Source organism: Mytilus trossulus, chromosome 7, assembly GCF_036588685.1.
Source record: "Mytilus trossulus isolate FHL-02 chromosome 7, PNRI_Mtr1.1.1.hap1, whole genome shotgun sequence".
Taxonomy (NCBI): domain Eukaryota; kingdom Metazoa; phylum Mollusca; class Bivalvia; order Mytilida; family Mytilidae; genus Mytilus; species Mytilus trossulus.
In genome coordinates, this window is record NC_086379.1 from 30,214,617 (window position 1) to 30,228,970 (window position 14,354).

The window sequence follows — 14,354 nt, forward strand, 5'->3', positions numbered from 1 at the left end:
ATCCTTTAAAAGATACAGCGCGGACTGTGAAAAAAACCCACCCAGGTTTAGTTACTCAAAAAGTTCACCAAAAAGAATACAGATCGTTTGACCATCATGAAAAAAAAACAACCATGACATTAGAATAATATGCTGTACCATGTTTACGACGGAGAGACGGATGCCTAAATTTGTCCACCATAATACGTCCCGTCAGAATTTTTGCATGAAATATTTGCCACTGGACGTTTAGCAACCAACAATTAATCAATTTATAGAACATAGTCTTGGTATTAAGCTAGCATTTAAAGTAGCGCCTTCCTCATCAAAAATGATAATTGGCATGCATTATATTATTAACACAAAAAGGGTCAGTCATCTTGAGATTGCTAACTATACGATATTTTGTTGAAGATCTCACAGAAACAGTTATGTGTTTTATTTCTTATGGTTTTATTAGACTGTTATCCTGTCAGAATCAAATGCACTTATATAATGGTGAAGAAGTTAGCAGGCGGGAGAAACAGAAACTGGAGCATCAAAAATTCACATCACGTTTCTAATTACGGAAAATTACACGCATTATGTTCCGAAAAAGTGATGTTTTGCGGGAATTTAAATGTTTTATGTCGCGCCAATAGTTAACTCCCTTTAAACTTTATCTGATGCCCTTAGTTGTCAGATTAAGGAAATGTTTGAGTAGTTCGATACACTAACACAGTAGCGGGACGATATATGATTTTATATAAACAATTTTATACTTTTTTTATATGCATGGTATAGCTTAATTGTTAAATGGAGTGTACAATTGTATGTCAATATTATTTTGAAGGGCCATTTGATCCATTTAAATCAATAGTTTAGTACTTTTCGTGTGACATTTTCATGGTAATGTGGACACGAGTTCATTTTTTTTTTATTAAAAGATAATATAGTTATTGAAAATTAAACGTAAACAAAAACTTCATTTTATTCGTCATCCTTTTTTCCGACTACTTTTTTTGTGTACTTGTGTTGCTTTTACTTAATTACCTACGAAATAGTCCCATAAGTTGAATAATTTGTTACATTTTGCATTTCCGTTTTAATATAATATAGCTATAATATTATTATCTACTATACAATATAATTCAGTTATTGATTTTATGATCTGAATATCATTCAAAAATAGGTTTGAATATTTCCAATAGTAGGAGACGTCATCGTTACACGAAAGTACATACTTTCTCTCTTTAAGGTTTATGTACCCTTCTGTAACCATTTTTGTACGAATTTTTCAAACCTTAATTGTATCAAAACTACAGATATAATGAATAATAGAGATAGGCCATTTAGTACATATTCCAAGGGGAAACTGGACGCAAAGCACTATTTTTTACAGTTTCATCGCATTTGATAGAAAAAGAGGACTTTGTGGCAAATAAATCAAGATTTTTATAGAAAATCCACAGCCTTTAATACAGAGATATTTGTTATAAAATTTTATATGATGTGCTAGTGTTTATTTTTTACAAAAAGTTCTAAACAACCTGTAAATTCCAAAACACTTCGTGCTGAGTCACTAAAGTTGAGCGCACCCAAAAAGGTGTACTTGATTTTGGCCATATTTATGTTTGTTTTAACCAATAACTACATTTATAAACGTGTTTTAAGGAAATCAATGATAGCACTACATGCAACAATCTTATATCTACTAGTCATCAAATTGCCAAATATGAGAGTACCAGGATAAAGGCTGTGGATTTTCTATGAAAATATTGATTTATTTGCCACAAAGTCCTCTTTTTCTATTAAATGCAATGGAACAGTAAAAAATAATGCTTTGCATCAGGTTGTCCCTTGGAATAAGTTCTAAATGGCCTATCTCTATTCTTCATTATATCTGCAGTTTTGAAACAATTGAAGTTTGAAAAGTTCGTACAAAAATGGCTACAGAAGGGTACATAAACCTTAAATCGAAGGGTTAATCAGTACAGAAACTATGCATATAAATAATGGCTTTAACTTCCTCAATTTCACTTAAGAATTGAATGCTTCTTTTTGTTACTTCATTGGGTCGTAAAAGCGTTGACCGAAGTACATTTTGTATGAAGCGCGGAAGCGCTTAATTCTAAAAATGTGCGCACGGTCAACGCTTTTACAACCCTATAAAGTTACAAAAAGAAGCATTTAATACTTAGAATTACATTTTTAGCTATGATCATGAAAAACACGAATTTTATAATTCTTTTATTTAATTCACCTGTGTACTTTATTGTAGGACCACGTGTTATCATGAACGAAAAGATTTATTGAGTGATGCAATTGCTTAAAGAATAACACGTGGTGTGCAGTTATCCAATCAGAATAAAGAATTATAATGAAACATGCATCTAATGTAATTATAAGCAAATAAACACCTAGAAAATGGATACCATACAACAGAAGGAAACATAAACGTTACTAAAAAGTGCATAATTTCTCTCATTTAATTAAAGGGTCAATGTAATAACTATCATTACAGAAACTTTACATCAACAAAAGACGGTTTGAAGGGTTTTCTTGTCATATTGAAAAAAAAGTTAATTTCTTTAACCTCACAAGCATAGCCACGCATTTTAGATGGATACAGCTCACTGGAAAGATATACTCTTTTCATCCGCCATATACATGTAACTGTAGTCATACTATTTCAAGAATTTAATTTTGTTTGCTCTTTTTGCTATATTCAAAAATATAAGCTGCATAAGTCTAAACAAAAAGGAGAATCCAATGATTAAAAAATAATTAAAAAGGATTTAAAAAGTAAAATCACAAAAATATTGAACTCCGAGGAAAATTCAAAACGGAAAGTCCCTTATAAAATGGTAAAATCAAACGCTCAAACAAATAACACGAATAGATACAAACTGTCATATTCTGACAAGGTACAGAGCACCTGCAAAGTAGGATGTCATTGTGTCTCTTCCGATTTTGATAAGTACTCTTTTTAAAACAATACTTCAAATTATATTATTCGTAGAATTTGTCCTCAATTGTATAAAGCATTTTAGTTTCCATTTATCTTATTTTCCCTTTTCTGTTTGAAATCAAGTATCAAGGTTCAGTCATATTGCTTAAAATAAGATTTATTTACGTAACAAGAAAATCCTCACAGTTAAGTGTTTATAGAGGAAATTCAAGCCCACGGTATGTATTTATAGATTTCAAGTGAAATTTTATAATTTGATACATCCTTGGAATACGAGAAACATCTTCAAACAATAGAAATACTACTTATTGCTTTCAAGTATGTGAACTTCTAAATGATACAATAATATCATCTTTAAAGGGTAAGATATCACAACACATGTTTAAACCCACATTATTTTTGAAGTTTAGTTGTTTAAATATATTTATTTATAATGGATTGGGAAACAAGTTATTGCAACTTATATTTATCCCTCTCCACAGTTTTGAAGCTCTCCCAAGTCAGAAGCCTCTACCCTTTGTTAGTCTCTTATGTAGATATAGGAAGATTTGGTATGAGTGTCAATGAGACAACTCTTCATCCAAATAAAAATTTATAAAAGTAAACTAGTAAAGCTCAAGGTACGGCCTTCAACACGGAGCATTGGCTCACACCGCACAGCAAGCCATAAAGGGCCCCAAAAATTAGTAATGTAAAACCATTCAACGGGGAAACCAACGGTCTGATCTATATAAAAAATAGTAGTCGAGTTGTTGTCTCTTTGACATATTCCCATTTCCATTCTCAACTTTATGTACCTTCTTTTTTTAAAAATTGGTTCTTCAAAATAAAAAAACAGAAACATAAAATATGCAAAGATTTTTTAAAGGCAGTGCTTTAAGACCTGACTTTCAAGTCATGAGGTTCATATTTCCTTACGCAAATCTTTGCTTGGGGTCATTTTGAAAGAAATAGATCCGGAAATGTTTAAATTTCTCCTCTACTTTTAGTGGTATGAAATGGTTTTTGTTCCCTTCATTTACATTGGTAAATAAAGAAACGATCAGTGTCTATTGTTCGTTTTAGAAATCTGTTTATCAATGTGTCTTTTGCATTATAAGCAGTCAATCTGATTACAAACTATCATTATTTGAATTCCGTGTGGAAATAGGTCCGTTCAATTTCGAGTACTATTTGCGATCTAAAGATATTTTAAAATCATATCACTCGTTGATATAACATGATATTACAATTAAAAGTCGACTGACCGTGAATTATATTGCATAATATACAATTTAAAGTATTTCTGTACGTGAAGCCGTATGACATAATAGTTATTTCTGTCTCAGTTATGTAAAGTATGAAATTATCGTTCCTGAATAGGGTTCCACTAATTAAAGACAAGAAGCGTCAAACATTGATAAGACGCGACAATAAAATTAATTTAGCGAGAAGAAGCGTCAAGAAGACTATATAGCGACAATACTTAAATAAAAAAAATGTCATTGCAACAACTTATTCCCAATAGATATTAAAAAAACATGCATTTTTTTATTATAGGGGCGGTTATAATTTTTTTTTTATATTACTGTACATTGATAGATAAAAATATGTTTTTATTAAGAAGAAAGGGATTGTCTTGTTTTTATTAGATATAAAAAAATATGTTTTATGCACACGCTAAAAATTGGCCATCAAAACAAAAAAAATCCAATTTCCTTTTAAAGAATTTATTGAATCAAAACCATGCAATATCATTTCCTTTCTAACAGTGAAATTCTTTTTTTTTTCATAGGGACATATTTGATAGGTGTAACTTCACCCTATTACATCAAATGAGAATAGCCTCGTGAGAGAATTACGATTCGCTTGTCCCTTTTTAGTTATTGTCGCTTCGTCACAAATTCATCTTCTTGTCGCTGTTTGTCTCTAAAATTCTTCTTGTCTTTTATTAGTGAGACCAGTCAGTTTCGTCCTTTACTTCCGTTTTTGCACTGCAAAACAACCACACACTATTAACGATGCCTAGTCCTTGTTGGTGTGTACCTGAGTGTCATTTAAGAGGAGGACATGCATCTAAATGACTTTATAATAAGAAGGAAAAGTTGGATCAACGCCATGGCTCAAACGTAGATTGTCACGTGCGATGCAATCGTACCCATATCAATCAGCTGTTGTTTGCAAGGCACATTTAACTGAAAACGACTACGTTTAGGAAACTATTCATGGTAAAACTTTATTTTCTTTAAGAAATATATACTGTTATTTATATAATCGCCATGCAAGTAACCCAAAGTATGTTTGCAACCGCAATTATCGTTTTAGAATAAAAAGGGGGGATGAATTCACAACGTCATAATTTTTGGGATTACGATTCAATATCATCTGTTTGACATTTTTTGGTTAATACTACAATTGTATGGTTTTTCTACAAGAGATATATTATACTGATAATTATTTTAGCAGTAATTATATGTTAATTTAGGTTGTAATGACAAGAATTCATGAGCTATGCCTCTTTCTTGAAAAGTATCAATGACAATGTAAACAGGAACAAAACATTGACATGAATGATGCTCTCCACCTATGTTATAGTTATTTAGGTATGTGTGTTGCACAAGTCTTTCACAAGTTTCAAAAAAGCTAATGTTATCAAACTTTTTTCAGGGCACAAACCCACTTTAAAGAGACTTGTCTACTGCCATTCCAATCCTATGTTCATGCCGCGTGACCATTTGTAAGCAAGAGACTGAATGGTTTTCAAAATAAAAATCAGGACGGTGTCCCGTTAAACCAAAAGAACTAAACTGGATGAATATTGTAGGAGAAATCTAGGAAAAGTTTTGATTTGTGAAATTGGGTTTTCATGAACAGACATTCATCCTGCAGGAAAGATTTATAACCACCAACTGACGAGCTTATGTTGAGCTTCACAGATGGAATTACCCAAACACCATCAATGCCTATGTTTTCAGCACAGATTTCACAAATCATGACACAGATGTGCATTTTTTATACCTGTTAAGAGTCGAAAACTAAATTATATTTTTATATTATAAATAAACATATATTGTGTAATTTTAGAACTTGTATTTTGCCAAAGGATGCATGAATGAAAGTAGTGAAATTCATTTTGCTTTGATATATAGATTTGAATTACAATTGTTCATGTTATTGGAATGCATATGAAAATAAGAAGATGTGGCACAATGTAAATATATGATATTCTGTGAGTTTATCAAACTAAGGGGAATAAGAAATGGGTATAAGCAGTTACAGGTACTACTGTACAATATCCAACAATGAGAAAAACTCATACTGTAAAGAGAATTTCATATTTACAAGTAAGTTTTGTTTTTGCATTGAATAATTTTCTTCTATTGTCTTAAAAGCAGATACGGGAAGTGGTTAAAATGCTAATAAGACAGCTGTTATGGCCACCAGATGTCATTGTTACCTTGATTAAAAACTCTTTTTTAGCTCACCTGACCTGACTCATCACTTGGTTTCGTTGTCCATAAACTTTTACAAAAAATATTCTCTTAAACTACTGTGCCAAATTTAACCAATCTTAGCCAAAATCATCATTGCGGTATCTAATTTAAAAAATGTGTGGTTTGACCCGGTCAACCAACCGAGATGGCCACCATGGCTTAAAATAGAACATACGTGTAAAATGTAGATTTTGGCTTATAACTCTGAAACCAAAGCATTTAGAGCAAATCTGACATAGGGTGAAATTGTCTCTTCAGTAAAGATCTATCTGCCCAGGAATTTTCAGACAAATCTGACAACCCGTTGATGGATTGCTGCCCCCAAATTAGTAATTTGAAGGAAATTTAGCAGAGTTTGGTTATTATCTTAAATATTATTATAGATAGAGATAAACTGTAAACAGCAATAATGTTCTGCAAAGTAAGATCTACAAATAAGTCAACATGCCCAAAATTGGAAGTTGACCCCTTCAAGAGTTATTGCCCTTTATAGTCAATTTTTAACAATTTTCATAATTTTTTGTATTTTTTTTTTTTTTTTAAGAATATTTTCAATTGTAAATACTGGGCCATGTTTATTATAGATAGAGATAATTGTAGCACCAAGAATGTTCAGTAAAGAAAGATCTAAAAACACATCCCCATCACCAAAAAAACAATTATGTCATTTTATATGTGTCCATTGTTTAATATGCACATAGACCGTCCAAGATGAGCGACACAGGCTCTTGAGAGTCTCTAGGTTATTAATACCGGTAGATTACTGTATCATGTTTATACTGAAAAATAACTCTGCTTGGAGGGAGAATTTAAAAAAAGTTCTGTCTTCAAAAGAGTTGATATGTTACTATGTACATTTACCATTATGTTACTTGATGTTCTAGCAATACACACAGTTCGGAGACTAGTCAATCTTTGAAAATTATTTTTCATAGGATAGGAGTAATTGAATATGTGTATATAATCCATTATTAAAAATAGTTTTATTTACATTAAAAAGGAAAAGTTCTTATGTCTTAAAAATGCATTTCATGGCGAGGTACAGAAAATATACTGTAAACAGTAGACTATAGATATAGGTGAACTAGGTACAAGAGAACTCTAAATCTTAAATACTACAAACCACCTCTGTTCTATGGAAGATAATGATATAACTGGACTACAAATACACACAATCTGTAATTAACTGCCTTTACAGCGCTTTCGCGCTTTGATTTAAAATTGGTGTCTCCTAATTTATATATTCACCATATAGTTTGTGTATGCTTTTAGCATGAATATGGTTGGCAAACTAACATAACTGAGCATTGACGTTTAAAGGCTAGAAAGTTATCGTCTTCTTTGCGTTTTGAAATGAACTCGACATTGCGTGTGCGAACTAAACTGTCATTGGAAGAGATGTGGGAACGATATTTATCCACTCGCGACATTTAAATTTTCAAGTTTAAAACGTGAAGCTCGCCGAGCGATTTAAATATCCAAATTTTGATTGTCGAGAGTGGATGAATATCGTATTACACGAGATTTGATGGTGGAATCTGTTTCTCTAAAAGAAAATAGCAAACCCGTTGGATACAACGTACCGGGAGAAAATATTATATACTGGCATGTATAAGCATGCATAACTTGATACAAAGAGTCATCATATACAAACATACACATTTTGATTAAGTTTAGGGCGTAATCAACATTATCCATACATAAAACAAAACAACATAATTTTCTTCTTTTTTTGTAATGTAGTTTGTATCATTGAGTTATACTTATTTGAGATTTGTGTTGGTAAACGGGACATAATCCAATTTTGAAAATCCTCATTCGGCAATAAAACATGTATTTTACGTCTGGAAGTTATGTAACGAATTCATTAATATTATGTGTCCGTTGTTAATCTGAAATTCTATATTTTGCGTTCCATTTTTTTTTTTATTAAAGTTCAAAATGAATTAGTACATTGCAATACGCGTGGACATAATTTTGACATTGTGTTGAACAAAGAGTGTAACGGTATTGTGGGCTTTACTTTATACAAAAGACACGAATATTATAATGTTTTTATTTAAAGTATAATGCATTAACGACATCAACAATTCAAAGCTCAAATAATACACCATAGTAGTACCACTTGCTTCAGTTTACTTAGGACTACATTTGTTTTTAAAGTCAACAGAATGGACTGTATCTCAATTCCGAAAACGTCACGCAGGAATAATCTATACTTTATTTTAAAACCTTCACATATTCTGTATTTCTGCTTTAATTACAATGAAGGCCACAGTAGTTTATCGCTGTTCGAAATTCATCAATCGATTTAGAAAAAAAGAATCCGGGTAACAAACTAAAACTGAGGTATACGTATCGAATATATGAGGTACGACACAACAGAAACACACCATTGAAATGTTACACACTATAATATAACAATGGCAATTTTTCTGACTTGGTACAGGACATTTTAATAAACAAAAATGGTGGCTTTTATGGCAATGTTAAATATAACAATAAAATGACAACATTACATGACAGAACTGTGCTTTTGTTATCTGTTATGCCGAAAAATTTTTAGAGTTAAAAGTTTTTTTTCCATCAAATTCTTTTTCTGTGTGTAAAATTTAGTATTCTACTGATTAAAATAACAAAAAAATAAAGTTCTCATATCATTACTTTCAGTCTTATTTGTTTTTGTTTCCGTTTCTAAGTTCACTTGATTTTTCCGTTCATAAACCTAATATTGCAAACTTATTTTGCTTACTGTTATGGTTTGTTTCACAGTTGTCTTCGAAACAAGATTAAATCTAGTTTGACAAGCTATAATATATACTAGAATGTTAAAATATTAAATTTTGAAAGTAATAGTTCAAATTTGAACAGAACTTAAATATCCAAAACAAAAACATACTCAGAAAATTTGTTAAAAAGAATATATATTCGATGAAGACTTCATGCTAGATTTTAACAGATGGTACTAATAAACAAAATCAGAACCGATAGTTTTATTAAGACATTTGATAATCCAAGAGTTTAGACATGAATGTTTGCAGTTTATTCCAATTTCAGGTGTCCTGAAGTGTAGTTAAGTTTTCGATAGTTTTTTTTTATCATCAAATATATAACGTTCTAGTATGTCTATGCTGTATACGTTTGTGCTAGGATTCTCACTAGTTAGTTTATACAAATTAATTAATGTCATCTATCAAATTGTTATTTTATGATCATGCTTTGTTTTTGTTGTTTTTGTTCTTGTTTTATTCCTTAATTAACGTATAGCATGTGTATCTCTTTTATATACAATGTGTCAACAAGAAAAGAAAAAAACCAGGGAATAGATATTTGATTCCTAGCTATATCTTAAAAGAAAGTAATGTGAATATATTAACAGTTTATGATGTGTGGATATCTAGATTTCAACTTGTATTCAGGGTATTAAAGCAAGGATTCCGTTTCAGAAATAAACATCTATTCAATGTTTCTCTCATTGTTTCTGAAATCTGCTTCCTTGGTATTTGGTATTCTTCTTGTCTTATAAAATTATGAGTACGCTTACAACTATAAGTATGCAAACTGAACATTGAAGCCCCATTCGTGGCCTTTGGCTGTGTTCTGCTCTTAATTTGGGTTATAAGATTTAGGACGATGTGGTGTGAGTGCCAATGAGACAACTCTCCATCCAATTAACAATTTAAAAAGTAAACCATTATAGGTTAAAGTACGGCCTTCCACACGGAGAATTGGCTCACACCGAACAACAAGGTATAAAGGGCCCCAAAATTACAAGTGTAAAACCATTCAAACGGGAAAACCAACGGTCTAATCTATATAAACAAAACGAGAAACGAGAAACACGTATATATTACATAAACAAACGACAACTACTGTACATAAGATTCCTGACTAAGATTAAGGACAGGTGCAAAAATTTGCAGCGGGATTAAACGTTTTAATGGATTCAAACCTTCTCCCTTTTTCTGAAACAAAAGCATAACATCACAACATAGAAAAACACACGATAAATATCAATTGCCAGACTGTCTATTTGCCACATTCCCCATCTTCCATTTCCGATGTTAAAGAATGAGTAATCTTTGAATGAGTTGCTATTTGTTGCCATTTCAATAGTTGAATAGTATCATCTTCTTTTGGCATCTACTTCTATTATTTGCCATTTAGTGTGTGCAATCTAATCATTATTGTATTCAATATAAGTTAATAATGATATTCCAGTTTTGACAGACTATGAATGCAATTAAATCTGCAATCTGGCCTATATGAATTATTTACAAAGAAGGAAATACATACTCGCAATATTATAGTTTTTTATACTTCTAGCACGGTTTAGACAACATAATCACTCGGTGCAAAATGAGGGATATGTGGTGGTAAGTCATGTCTAAATATGCTCTTTACAATACTAAAAACAAAAACGCAGATATATCCTGTATAATTTGCTCCAGCTGTTACTGTATTGGCCTGAATCTCATAATCACAAAGCGGACTTACCATAAAACAAATGCTTACACTCACCTACCATTGCAGGATAACTTCGACCTAATCATCGGCTGGAAGTATGCAATTCACAGAATAAGTGCCATTTATTGCGAACTTATTTGACTCTATCTGATATTCAACATTATAAGATCGTTTTTAGAAACCGGACATTTTAAAATCGATTTGAAAAATATGCAAATTATTTAAAATGCAATGGATATAAGTGAAAGCATCCGTTGTGTTCGTTCCTCGATGTGCCTGATTTCCATGTATACCATGTATAATGCGTTATTATATATACAATGTATTACAAATAACATTGTTCAATGAATTCTTCCTCCTTGGTCTTAGTGCACTTTCGCTAATCGTTGTTTCTCCAATTGATCTAAAATGAAGTTTCAAGTGATTAGTTTACTTGTTTATGGAATAAGAAGTTCCTTTCAATTGAATGAGAACACCTGTTACAATGCAAGTACAGAGTGAGTATATACTGATAGTATGTGTTATTTTATGTCGGCAACCAGTATTATATGTTGAAAACATATATAGGTATGCGATTAATGTATCACTAAGTGCTTGTAAAATATTTTCAAATTTGAAACGATAAAAAATTATAATAGATAACAGCTCGATGGTAGAATAACATTATCTTTTATATAAAGTTAGTTTATATTAGAGATGTTAATAGTAATCAATAGAAATTAATAAAAGAGAATAACCACGTTAAAGTAAAAATCCATAGCATCAAATGTTCTCCTTAACACATAAGTATCAAATCAAAAGGACACGTTCTTTATTATTTATCGGTACTTAGTGTGCATGTTTCCTTTGATGTGTACTCGCTGATAATGTCAGTATCAGTGGACTGGCCGTGAAAAATTATTAGGTAAGTACGCAAATGACATGCGCGTATGCAACGCGTAAGGATCTACTCTCTCCTTTCATTCACAAAATTGCGCGTAATTTTTTTCATAGAAATGCACGATATTTTTGGCGAATAAAACACTTGACATCGTTTGAAACTTTCACAAAGTTAGTTTAGCCTTTTTGAACGATTGTTTTGAAAATAAAAACAGAAAATGCATGAGAAAAAAGCCGATAGACTTTTTAAAAAAGAATAATTGATATATGAAGTCCAACTAACATACCGTCCATGATGATGATATTCCAATCCGATTTTTATTCATACAATACCAATACATAGCCTGGTGCTGTTCCAAGTAGGTTTTTTTTTTTGAGAAGTATTTGTTTCACCTGTTCAGTCACTATAAAGTGTAACAATTCATATTTAAACGCAACACATTAATAGTGACAAAAAAGGTACCGCTAGGCCTATCGCATCAGATTCTGACAGAGAAGCTCGGAAAAAAAATACATTTACGCATTTTCGACTTTTTTGTGGGACCATCATATACAATTTTAAAAGATGTGGTGTAGTTGTCAATTTAAAGACAGATAGAACAAAAAAGTGAACTTGTTCATATGCGGATGTAAGATAAATTTAAAAAGAGGGTAACCGGGGGAACAAAACTATATAAAGGACCAGAATTGTAACCTTTAGAAGGGGTGACTGTGACCACAGTCGCCTGAAGATTTCATAAGTATTATATTATTCTATTGTTCAGATAATTTACAAATACGAATCATTCGTAACATTTTTTCCAGCTTACAATGTCTCCTAAAAATGTCGCAGTGCTTTCTTAAAATTATTTGAAATCAATGTGATTGTTTTCATGATGAACACTGGGCGGATAATGACAAGATAAATGTAATTTCATCCACTAAACTAAGTAAAATATAATTATAACTTGTCGTTGAACTTAAAAATAATGATCTGATTCATATCGTATTACTCTAATGTGCACTGTGATCAACAAAGAACTTTGACTTACTGGTATGCAACCATTATATTTGCCATTGTTAGAGTCATGTCCGAAGCAGAATATTAATGAAACACATGCAATAATTCCTTTTCATTACTTTGTGCAAAAGAACGCCATGTTTACTGCCCTGTGACAACATTTCAAATGACGTAATGCAGCCTGTGACGTCAAGTGTAATTCGCTGTGACTCGACGCGAAAAAAAAGTTCGTTTGTTATTTTCTCTATTAGTGTAGTGATTTTTTTTTTTCAATTACCGATAAGCAGAATAAAGGACTATTTGTTTTTGATACTAACTTAATCACATTGAAATATCAGGTGAGCCCGAAGTGCGAGCCTGATATTTTCTGTGATAAAGTCAGGATCAAAAACAAAAAGTCCTTTATTCTATATATATATTACGGGGACACTGTCTGTTCAACGTATACATTGGTACACAAGTGGATATAATTTCGAATATTTTGTTCTCACACAGATTAATACACTAAATGTTTTTTTTTTATTTACGATTTATTCGAACAACACGAGTGTATTTCCTTAAAATATAATCTGAAGAAGTATTCGGAACTGATTACATGCTACAAAGCACGGATTATAAGAGTGTATGTGTAAGACTCATCCTGATTTTGGTTTGAATTTGAAATGATTACTTTGTTAAGGTTTGTTAAAACTATATGTGAAATGAAAAGTTGTAATCGATTGCAACTGATCATTGACAATATCTCCAGTTGTTTTAAATTGTTTCGACTGTGATCATTTTTAACTTTTACATCTCGATAACTCAATCACGCAAGGTTGACCCCATCGTTTTTAATAGGGCAATTACTGTACCAATAAATTAATACTAGAACTGTTTTCTATTCGTTCTGTGGTTTTGTATAATCGAGAATTTTGCTTTGTCAGATTTTTTTTTTTGATAAATAATGTAGTATAATCCTTCAATAGACGACTTTAGTTTTGTCTTAGAGAGATCTGTAGGCAGCTCACATTTAACTTCTAATTTTTTATTATCATTTTGAATTACTTTTGTATGATAATCAATAGTTTTCTTATCCTTCAGCAATCATTTCTGCTGTTCTAACTTTGAATGGACTAATCAACGGTGCATAGGTAAATTGCTTTTTAATATTTGTAGAATGAATAACAAATACGTATTGATTCGACTAATGCCATTGTTACATATACCGTCTGGTGTTTTCTTTTTCTTTGGATGAGACGATGTCAGGAATTACTAAGTAAATATATCGTAAAAATAACCAAAACAAAAACAAACAGACTAACAACAGTTCACAACATACTATACAACGATAAAATGAGCACAACCTAACATATAGGTGCTTTTATGTTTCCTGGCGAAGAAAGGAATATAGATAAACAGTATAAAAAGAACAGAAGTAAGAAAAAAAAACATCAAATGAATAACTTCGTCTCTCTGTATACGAATTTGGCAAATAGGAAGCATTTCATAAAATTATATTGACAACACAGCCTTTAAATGCGCATATCGTCATTGAAATTATTTATATGTTGGGAAAAAAAATTGAGAATGGAAATTGGGAATGTGTCAAAGAGACAAAAACCCGTCA